Source organism: Spea bombifrons, chromosome 9, assembly GCF_027358695.1.
Source record: "Spea bombifrons isolate aSpeBom1 chromosome 9, aSpeBom1.2.pri, whole genome shotgun sequence".
Lineage (NCBI taxonomy): Eukaryota > Metazoa > Chordata > Amphibia > Anura > Pelobatidae > Spea > Spea bombifrons.
Genome location: NC_071095.1, coordinates 132,501 through 144,328, shown reverse-complemented (window position 1 = coordinate 144,328; position 11,828 = coordinate 132,501). Strand labels below are relative to the sequence as shown.

At 43.4% G+C, this 11,828-nt stretch overlaps 1 long non-coding RNA gene across 1 annotated transcript; it reads right to left on the bottom strand.

The window, feature by feature from the left end:
- Positions 1-4,298: 4,298 nt before the first annotated feature.
- Positions 4,299-6,001, bottom strand: LOC128505236 (uncharacterized). Its single transcript, XR_008355555.1, has 3 exons — positions 5,942-6,001; positions 4,582-4,809; positions 4,299-4,457 (listed from the first exon to the last, which is right to left on the bottom strand). It is a non-coding gene; the product is annotated as an uncharacterized LOC128505236 (long non-coding RNA).
- Between the last annotated feature and the right edge of the window lie 5,827 nt (positions 6,002-11,828).

The window sequence follows — 11,828 nt, the reverse complement described above, 5'->3', positions numbered from 1 at the left end:
GTCTGAAATGCATTAAAAGTATTAGGCTTAGCCAGATTTTTAGGGAGTTTAATTCCTAGATAAGAGATATAATCTTTCCGCCAGTCGAATGCATATGAAGAGCGAAGGGAATGAGAGAGTGAAAAGGGTTAGTTTAAAGGCATAGCCTGCGTTTTACTAAGATTGAGCTTGTGGTAGGAAACTCGGGCATAACTATCAAATTGCTCCAGCAGTGCGGTCAGTGAGGAGGAAGGATTTGTAACCGCCGCCAATATGTCATCCGCAAACAAACCAAGAACAGAGGAATCACCGTTGCGGCCTAAAAAACCAGATAAGAGGATCGGATCGTATCTTTTGGGCCAAAGGCTCCAAAGCCAGGGTGTAGAGCAGTGGGGAAAGGGGACAGCCCTGCCTCGTCCCATTGGAAATAGAGAAAGGAGCAGAGAGAAAACCAGAAAAATTAACAGACGCTGAAGGCGTAGAATACAGGGCCATGATAGTGCGAATCACAGATGGAGGAAAATCAAATTTACTAAGAACCGATGAAAGAAAAACCCAATGTAAACGGTCAAAGGCCTTTTCTGCATCAAAAGAAATAAAAAGACCAGGATTAGAGGTGCGTGCTGCGTCCCAAGATAATGTCAAAAATTTACGGGTATTGTCCACTGCTTGTCGTTGTCGAACAAAGCCTACTTGGTCAGTATGGAGGAGGGAAGGTAAGAGTAAGGAAAGTCGATTAGCAATAATTTTGTCATAAAGCTTAACATCCGTATTAAGGAGGGAAATCGGACGAAAGTGTGCGCATCTGTCAGGGGATTTACCCGGTTTAGGCAATGTCACTATGTGGGCATGCAAGTTTTCTGTCGGGATAGTGCCAGTGGACATGAAAGAATGAAAAAGTTTTAGAATGTGCGGCCCCAAAATCGGAAAAAAAGTCTTGTAATAATGGCTAGAGAAACCATCCGGACCAGGGGCAGACTTAGCTTTGATCTGAGAGACAGTAGCCTGAATCTCATCAATATCCAATGGGGATTCTAAGGTTTGGATCATGTCGGCAGTGAGTGTGGGGAGAGTCAATGAATCTAAGTACCGGTTAATGACGTCATGAGTAGGTTGGGGAGTGTGCGCGTCGTCAGAAAGATTGTAAAGAGAAGCATAGTAAGAAGCAAATTCCTCAGCTATATGGGAAGGATTCTTTAGACTGGAACCCGAGGCCGAGAAAATAAATTGGGGATGAGACAGGGCCGTCACATGCCGGAGCTTATTCGCCAGCATCGTGTCAGCTTTGTTGCCCTTAGAGTAAAAGCGTTGGCGAAGGGAAAGGAGCATTTTGGCTGTCAATTGAGCTTGTATTGCCGCCAACCTAGATTTAACCTGTTGAATGTCTGAAATTAATTGAGGAGAGGAAACTTGTTTGTTAAGCCTTTCCAATTCATATAACTGGAGGAGAAGGGAATGTTTATCCCCCTCCTTCTCCCTCTCACGCCTAAGATGGGACGCTAGAGATATAAACTTGCCCCTGACAACAGCTTTGTGTGCGTTCCACAGTGATTCAATCGAAGAGACCGAATCTTGGTTTTCCTGAAAATATAATTCTAGCTGTGAATGAATTTGCGCAACTATAGCCGGGTCGGAGAGCAGAGAGTTGTTGAGGCGCCAGGAACCTTTGCCCCGGAAAGGGTGAGGATTACTAAAAGACAAACATAATGGGGCATGGTCCGACCAACTAATAACGTCTAAAGAGCAGTCCCTAATCGATTGTAAAAGAAACTTGTCAACCAAAATAACATCTATCCTCGTGTATGATTTGTGTAATGCAGAGAAGAAGGAGTATTCCCTTTCCGAAGGGTGAAACAAACGCCACACATCATATAACTGATAGGAATGCAAGGTGGAGGTAAGAGCCGCAGCCAGGGAACGTATACGTTTACCATAAGTGCCCGACGGGGGAGTCGAGGCATCCAACTTGGGGTCAAATACGGCGTTGAGATCGCCACATAAAATAAGGGAACCTTTCTTAAAGGAAGTGACTTTGCGGAGTAACTTCTGAAAAAAAAGTAATTGAGAGGTATTAGGTGTATAGAAAGCAACCAATGTGTAAGTGACTGTGTTGATGATGCAGTTGAGGAATAAAAACCGTCCCTGGGGGTCCACCATCTGGTCCAGTAGTTGAAAAGATACATGTCGGGAGACAAGAATTGAAACCCCAGCCCTACAAGATGAGGCCATGGAGTGATATTGCCATGGAAAATCTTTAGAGTATATGTGAGCAGGCTTTGAGCGTTTTAAATGGGTCTCTTGCACACATAAAATTTGGGCGTGGGCCTTTTTTGCTTCGGAGAATAACATCCTCCTCTTGTGAGGGGTGTTAAGGCCATTAGCATTTATGGATAATAACTTAAGAGATGACATTAAGGGGAGGATAAAAGGATGAGCAAAAAAAGTGGAGTCTTAAAGTGAAATCGTGTAGTGTACAGTGGAAGACGGTGGCGACCCCCAGAGAAGGCAATACAACATGGGAGAGCCGCGTCCAATGCCCAAAACAAAACAAACAAAAAAGTAAGGACCACATACCAGAAACACAATTGTAAAAAAGAAAATGGTGTGTACAGACCGCAACATGTGCAGAATGCAGAGACGACACCCCAGAGTATGACAACCGAAGTATAAATGTATGATGTAGAGCGAATTTAAAACAAAAAGATACCGCCATCAGGACATGAACAATAAAAACTGAAAACATAACGTGGGAACATAAAAAAGAAAAAAACGCTGTGTAGCCGAAAAGCAGTTGGCTGCCCAGGACGTGTATGGGCGCCACACGGGGGAGGGAACCCCGTCCAGGAGTACCGTAACATGGTACCCACCGAGAGGGGAAGGGAAACCCCTGGAACGGCGAAGGAGAACCCCCAACTCCAAAGAGCCTAGTTCTACGTCAAAAACGTCAATGTACGTCGTGGTGTGAAAAAGAAAAAAAGAAAGCCAAACGTGTATGAATGGCGTGTGATGCGAATAGTTAGGCAGTCACCAGAAAAAGGATACCGGCGGCGGAGAGATCAGGTGAGTGAAGCAGGCGACTTGGTGGGGACTGTATCCCACTCCAGCTGGAGGTGTTTCGGAGAGGATGCAGGAACAGGTGAGCGGGTCCTGGCGGTGCGCGGTGATGACGAATCCTGCAATGGTATGGCAAGTCCCCAGTCCGAAAGAAGCTGCAGGCCCTCCAATGGTGAAGCAATGGAGAGAGCCACTCCATCCTTGGAAAGGTTGATGCGCGTGGGGAAGCCCCAGTGGTAGGGAATCTTGTGTGCCCGGAGAGTGGAGGTGACGGAGGAGAAGGCCCTCCGTTGATGTAATGTATGCTGCGACAGGTCTTGAAAAAATTGCAGGTGTGAGTATTGAGCCGGTAAATCTTGCTTGTGACGCACCTTCAACATGAGTTGCTCCTTCAAATCACAGAAGTGAATGCGTAGTATCACATCTCTAGGTGGAGACCCCTTCACCATTTTCGGGCGAGGTAGCCTGTGTATTCTGTCGATGCGGACATCTTCAGAAGACAGGAGGTTCAGGATAGTTTGGATAAGACTGGTGGTGTAAGTACGTAGCTTGTCCGTGGTGATGTCCTCGGTGATGCAGAGATTGTTACGTCTGGAACGGTCTTCCAGGTCGCCAAATTTATGTTTAAGCGTGTCAATCTCGTCTCGTAAAGAGGTGCACGCATCAGCCACTGTGTTATGTGCCGAAGAAAATTCTTCCATTTTGTCCTCTAAGTGGGACGTGCGAACGCCAAGCTCTTGGAGATCCACGTGGAGTTTAGATAAAGCCTCCGCCATGTCTGATTTAAAATTGCAGCGCATCTCATCCAGAAGCCGTTTCATGGCGGTGACGGTTAAAACGCCGTCGCCTGGATCACTCGGAGGAGGCGAAGGTGAGTGAGGTAAGGGGCCGGCGTCTGGGCCTTGTGAAGCATCGGAATCTTCTGCGTCGTCGCGGATGGTAGGTAAAGCGCGGGAAGAGGCCCGACGTCTGGGTTTGGGCTCAAAAAAAGCCGGAACAGAGCCCACCGATGACTTGGTCTTGCTCGCCGACATAATGCGCGCTGTGGGTAATAGTAGCTTCGTGGATAATATCCCGGTAACTGCCAAAATCAGTTGAATATAGCTTAGGAGTTGGAGGAGCTCCCACACCGCAAGTCTTACTCAGCCGCCATCCAAGCCACGCCCCCCACACACTTAAATAATTGATTTTATTTCCATAAAAGATAAAAAAAAGGGAGGTTCCTTAACATGCCATGTCAAGTCACTTCCTAGGTGGGAGTTGCGTCTCTATTGGATCAGCAAGACTCCATTTGTGATTGGGTGTAGCATTTTCCATACTTCCGTTAACTCCAAACTGGGATAGCAAACTCCACTGAGCCGTTAATGTGACAAAATAGACAATTGATGCAGGACACACTGCTTGTTTTATCCCACAGGTGTGTGCTGTTAGCTGAGCCCTCAGACGTGGGGGTGTTTTGTGGCCATCAACTTGGAACAAAAAAACACCACTTTACTACCAACAACAAGAACGGGTGCTGCCTCTATCTTCTCTTTCCAACCTGTTCACTATCCCTGCTCCCTGAAAATCAAATCTAACATTTTAGCATTTGTAACATTTTTACTCATGGTACGTAGACTGTGGAGGACCAATTTATAGCATGCTGGTCTGACAAGCCTAATGCGCTTCATAGATGATTTTCTCATCCAGCTTCTCATCAACCTGTGCGCTGCCAAAGGATTTTGAGCAGGTTCTCCAGGGCACAACAGTTGTTCCAAATCGACGTAGCAGCTCTTCCTGCATTGATCGCGAAAGAGGGAAAAGAAATAAAGGTTAGCACGAAAGGGAAGCCACATTCCAGTAAGATTTGAATCTGAAGGTCTGACTCCAAGGTATGAGAGGTGCATGGTTCCATTGGCTGATGCTGGCAGAGTGACCCAAATCCCTTTGACAAAATCATGCAATTTTAACGCATGAACTGGCTATTACACCTGCACTATGGAACACTTCATAAGACATTTTTAAGAGTGTATAATTTTCGATTATAAAGAACGTTATAGAGAGAGAGTTGATACATACCAGGGTTTTTATGCGTTTTCAAATGGGTAACCTGTACCTCTGATTTGGAGTAGCGGTTAAGGCTTTGGTCTTCCACCATAAGGCCCATAAGTTCAAGTGGCTTGTCCTCACACCAGCGACGTTCTAGCAATGCTATGTTAAATAAGGAGGGGAGAATGGGCAAGGGGCGGTCAGTATGGGTTGGTAAAAGTAATGATTGGTGAAACAAGTGGCAAAAGAGAGCGTCTTCCTTAAACCTTCTAGGCGGCTAGGTATTAGAGGACTGAAGCAGATGACTGAATTATTTAGAGGGGGGGTGTCGCAAAACTTATGGAATTAAGCAAAGAGAGAAGCATACAAAAGGGGAATGAAACAGGGAGGCAAAGAAACAGTTGTATCAAGGGAACAAGAGGAAGAGGAGGATCTATGAGCAGCAGAACTGTTTGATGGGAGGAAGGGACACAAGGGCGACATGGAGAGAGTGCTGCGCAGACTGTGTTACATAGTTACATAGTTACATAGGCTGAAAAAAGACATGCGTCCATCAAGTTCAGCCTTTCCTATATCGGTTAATTTGTTGCTGTTGATCCAAAAGAAGGCAAAAAAAACCCCAGTTTCGCTCTTTCCAATTTTGCACTAACCAGGGGAAAAAATTCCTTCTTGACCCCAAAATGGCAGTCAGATTTCTCCTTGGATCAATAAGCTGTGTTGGTACTTAATAAAAATAAATCTACATGTTCATACTCACTCGTTGAAAGGCTCACTCAAAGGCTGGTTCCACACTCTGTGGCCACACATAATGGTGGTTTTGCAAATGCTTGCACAACTACGGACCATCTTGCCTCTGATCGCACGTTCTTGTTAGTCTTACCAGCTGCAAGGGCTCACGGCATGTCCTAGAATGTCAGATCTTCTCATCATTGCCAGGGTCTCTGTAAAATCTGTGTGGAGTCCACCACTGTCGCTTGTAAAGCAGAAAAAGAAAACGACTTAATGAGCCACCTTAAAAGGCTGTTCTATTGAGGCAAGCAATTTGCCTTACCACCTAGCCCTCTTTTACCCAATAGTGCACTGGCCCAGACAATAGCAGAATCTGCATAGATGACCATGCAACATTCAGGAGCATCACAGACCTTAATGGCACTTGCTCTTGCTTTGTTACTTGGTAACCCATCGACAAAAAAAAAAAAAAATAATAATATTTTGGTCTTTTCCTGTTCCAATGAAACTGTAGTCTTAAACATAATGCAGGGTGTTTGACAGCTTGACATATTGGCCAAACATATCTCTCTTGTCTATGAGATCTCAACCAAATCTTGTCCTAGACAATGACACTAAATGCTTATCTTACAACCTTGTGATAAGCATGTCCTCAACACCAACAGGCACATGGGGACTAAGAGTATATCTAAGGGAAAGGATTTTATTTCAATTGCCACCAAAAACAATCAGCTCAGGGTGGTGTCTGCGGGGGAAAGCCATTAGAATACAACGGTAACCTACATGGCAACACATATCGTAAAACAACACCCACGGCTCATTACACACAGAGGGGAAGATGGTTTTTGTTAAGCAGATCATTTCTTGCTCTATTTCGGGAAAGTATGACAGTGTTAAAGACTTTACTGTAATTAAGGTGCCAATATTCTTAAGAGATATTGTGGTGCCACACTCCCTTGGCTATTGTGAGGTACCCCATGGGACCACATTGGCCATTTTTTCTTCCAAAACGAACAGACATAGAGAGATTGAATTACAATATGAACCACTGGGCCGATCTAGCCTGTGTGTTTAACGCTGAAGTCCTCGTCTTTGTTTCAGGGCAGCTATACGATTTCTCGGCAAATGTTTATCTTCCATTACCCTACTAAACTCTACCACTTCTGGTTGAGAGGCTGTACAACTGATCTACAACCCCCTCCAACAAAATAATTACATTTTCAAAAAGAAAAATCATATACAGGATCAATGTGACTGACCAGAACAGACATGGAGAGATTGAGGATGGACACAGACAGAAGGGGAAAAGGCATTGTAGAAATCTCCAAAGGAAATCCCCTGGTAAAGACATGCGAGATGAAGACGGTGCACTCACAGCCAGAATCATGGCATGGCAGAAAATGGCACAGCTCCATGGAATCTGCTGGCGCTATAGAAATAAATGTACTGACAAAGAGGAAAGCAAAGATATTAGGAGAAAGAACATTTGGTCAGGGAACTAAGAGCAGAGTGGAAACAAACAGTTGAGGGAGACTTTTCAATTTAATAGGAGCAAGCAGGGGAGAGCAGAATGGGACATACAGTACTGAGAGAGGGGAAGTTAATAATAATAATAAAACATTAAAATGCTAAACGAGGCATAGACACACTGGTAGATCTGTTCCATATGGGAATCTTTGCCTAATTTCAAAAATTACAAGAAAAGTTGGATAAAATGTGTTATTCACAATTGCAACATTGTTAATTATTATATGTATCAATGCTCTCCTGGGTCAACACAAGCTCCCTATTCACATGGTTTCATTTGTGTTATAATTTTTGTTTTGTTTTTTTGTTTGTGTGTGTGTGTTTTAAAGATTTCTTGTCCCCCATTTTTTAGGTTTATCAGGAAGTGGGGTGTCAGAGTTTAACATGCAATAGTCTCCAGAAATTTGGGGTACAGTTTTATTCATTTAGCAAAAGTCTTTAGATGTGTCAATTACTCAGAGGTTACCAAGAAGGTTCTTCACCACAATTGCACATTTTGGTGGCCATCCCTCAGCATATAAAAATTAAATATCACAGGTTACTGGGGTTCCTACTTTTATCTGTTAAAGTCATCATTGAAAGAAACTGAAACAGACTGATCCACCTAGTATTGGGGAAGTGTTGGCGACACTCACATATTTATCAGATGGAGAGGATGACCAAGTGTAGAAACCATACAACGGTTCAAATTTGATCTAACATGGCACTTACGGGCATTTTGGATTTTCTTATGTATCAAGGAAGAAATGCAGAAACAATTCAAAACCAATAAACTATATGTAGCTCTACATGTAAAGAAGCAACACAATTCTCTGAGGAAACTATGAGTAGTAGATGAGTTACAGTGAAAAGAAATGTTCAACTTACCATTGTAGATAAGAATAACGCAGGCTCAGGAACAGGCAAGACTAGGAAATCTCGATATGTATAAGCTTGGAGAAAATACTTGAAATCCGTAAAGGCATTTAACAAATCACAGGATGGATGTTTGTTTCAAAAGAGGAGAAATGGTTAAACAAGGTCATAATCTGAAACTAGTGAGTTAGAGGCTTAGATGTAATGTAAAGAAGTTTCACTCCTAGAGTGGTAGAGAAATGGAACAGCCTCCCAGCAGAAGCGGTAGAGACTAATAAAGCGAGGGAACGTTAGCTTCAAAGACACAACACAACAGAAAAGGGATTGAACTGGACATGTGAAAGCTACAGAAAGAAGAACTACTCATGATAAGTGAAGTAAAAGACATTAGTAATATTGGAGACGATAGGGTCTGAGATGCCTTGTGCCTTCAGTAACAGCAAAGGTGGAAGCAGGAAAAAACAACTAAAACACAAAAGAATAGGGCCAATGGCAATGCAAAAACAGAGACAGGGGAAATACTGTACAAAGATAAGCCCTGGCCTGGACACATCCCACTGCAACCACAGCACCTGGATTTCTCAAAGAAAATGAACATCAAAAGAGTCGAGGGCTGCAAGTGAAGTTTAAATCCCCCCACCTGGGTCTCAATCCCAATGCCTGGTTGGCTGGTGGAGTCACTTGACCAGGTTCAGCCAATCAGTCACATCCCATTGCAACCACAGCACCTGGATTTCTCAAACAAAATGGATGAGGACAATACACAAGGGTGTGGGGGGCAATGGGGCATTCATTTAGATATAGGGCTGGCTGAGGGTCATCACATAAATCAATACACAATGTGGGGATGTATGGTGGGATAAATATACAATGCAGGGGTAGTTTTTAAGTTGATGATTTGTATGGCCTGTGAATGATGATATAAATATCCAAATGTGGGGAAAATGGCTAATGCTGACAGAGTGACCCAAATCCTTTTGAGTAAATCATTCAATTTAAATGCATGGACTGGGTGGCTTGTGTTTTGGTCTACCTGGTTGCTAACAATAGCTTTTTTTCTCCCTCACCCAACAACAAAAAAAGCACAATGTAGAAGAGAGCACGTACAACATGGAGCACAGGGGAATTGAACCCTGGACCTTAAGCACTCTAGTCCAGCTCCTTAACCATTACTCTACATAGCCACATGGGAGTGCCTCCTAGCTTGTCTCCCACACAAACACAATTAATAAAAGAAAGAAGGGTAGCATGTACACTACAGACACTAGCAAACCTGTCCCCTGCAAACAATCCATTGGTTTTTGACCTCATTGCAATCTTGTAGCGTGCCTTCCTCCCAAACAAACACACCAAATAAATCAATTGGAGTGAATTAAACCCAGAACCTCAAAAACTAAATCCAACATCTCAACCATTGCACCACAGAGAACAGGTATAAGGCCCTACAGAAACAATCCTTTAGTTTTTACAGCCCTTTAGCTAGCCTGACTCCCAAACAAATGCACTAAATAAACTAAAGAAGGGTGGCTTGTAAGGGCAAAGACAAAATGGCTTATGTTTTAGTCTATGTGCTTACTTAAAAACCAAAAAAAACCCAAAACAGACACAGTTGATGCCTAGGGGAATTGAACACATGACCTCAAAGTACCAAGCCCAACACCTTAGCCATTAGACTACAGAGAGACAGGTGCGTTCCAGTATCTGTGACTTGGAGTTGTGGTTAAGGTGTTGGACTTCCACCCTCTTGGTCGTGAGTTCAAATCTGGCTGCTGCCGGCTCTTTCCCACGCCAGTAGTCTCATGATTCCTATAATAATTCATAAATAATAATAAAGTATAAAATAATATGATACCTCACACCAATCAGGAGGCTAAGGCGGAGGGGCAGCACCTGATTGGCTGAGCCTAGTCAGCTGACTCCAGCAACCAATCAGGGGCTGGCCCAGGTTTCTATATTTCCCCCCCTCTGATTGGTCAGCCCAGGTCAGGTGACACCACCCACCAATCAGGAGGCTAGGGCTGAGGGGCAGCCCCTGATTGGCTGAGCCTAGTCAGCTGACTCCAGCAACCAATCAGGAGCCGGCCCTAGTCAGCTGACTCCAGCAACCAATCAGGAGCCGGCCCAGGCTCCCCCCTCTCTGATTGGTCAGCCCTGGTCAGGTGACGCCACCCACCAATCAGGAGGCTAGGGTTGAGGGGCAGCCCCTAGTCAGCTGACTCCAGCAACCAATCAGCGGCCGGCCCAGGTCCCCCCCTCTGATTGGTCAGCCCTGTTTTGAGTGTTTTTAAAATTTTTCATTTTTTGGCAAAAACTTAAGGTCCGCGGTCTAAGTTTTTTCATATTTACAGCCATATCTGGTGTCCCATGTAGCTTCCGCAGCAGGCCTCCAATACCATTCCTTTTAACTAGGATGTAATGCTGGATGCTAAAGGAATAATTTCCTAAAGGTTTTGAGTGTTTTTAAAATTTTTCATTTTTTGGCAAAAACTTAAGGTCCGCGGTCTGAGTTTTTTCATATTTTCAGCCATATCTGGTGTCCCATGAAGCTTCCACAGCAGGCCTCCAATACCATTCCTTTTAACTAGGATGTTATGCTGGATGCTAAAGGAATAATTTCCTAAAGGTTTTTAGTGTTTTTAAAATTTTTCATTTTTGGCAAAAACTTAAGGTCCGCGGTCTAAGTTTTTTCATATTTACAGCCATATCTGGTGTCCCATGTAGCTTCCACAGCAGGCCTCCAATACCATTCCTTTTAACTAGGATGTTATGCTGGATGCTAAAGGAATAATTTCCTAAAGGTTTTGAGTGTTGTTAAAATTTTTCATTTTTGGCAAAAACTTAAGGTCCGCGGTCTAAGTTTTTTCATATTTACAGCCATATCTGGTGTCCCATGTAGCTTCCGCAGCAGGCCTCCAATACCATTCCTTTTAACTAGGATGTTATGCTGGATGCTAAAGGAATAATTTCCTAAGGCTTGGTTTCCATTGGGGTTTTTTTGGCTAAAAACACCTATAAAAACGCCAATAGCGCCACCTGGCGTTTTTTTGTGAAAAACGCCTGCAGCCAGATGTTAGCTGTAATTCAATAGGAAATCGCAAAATGCCATTTCCACTTGGCGTTTTTCTGTTTGGCGTTTTTTCAGTCCTCTTTGGCGTTTTTCTGCTTTTTTGGGCACTGTGATATAGATATACACACACATCTATATACACACATCTATATATATATAGATATATATATACATATAGATATCTATATATATATCTATATACATATATATATATATACATATATATATATATACATATAGATATATATATACAGATATCTATAGATATATACACAGATATCTATCTATATATACATAACTATATATACATATCTATCCACCAGCCCTACAGCTCTACATCTATAAACATACCTGTGCAGCTACAGCTCTACATCTCCAGCTATGTATCTATATATCCACATCTATACATCCACATCTATACATCCACATCTATATATCTACAGCTCCACGTCTACATACATATCTCTACGTCGACAGCTCCGCATCCACGTCTATAGACAGATCTATATATCCACAGCTCTCCGTCTACAGCTCTACATCCATGGACGCATATCTCGGCATCGACAGCTCTGCATCTACATCCGTATAC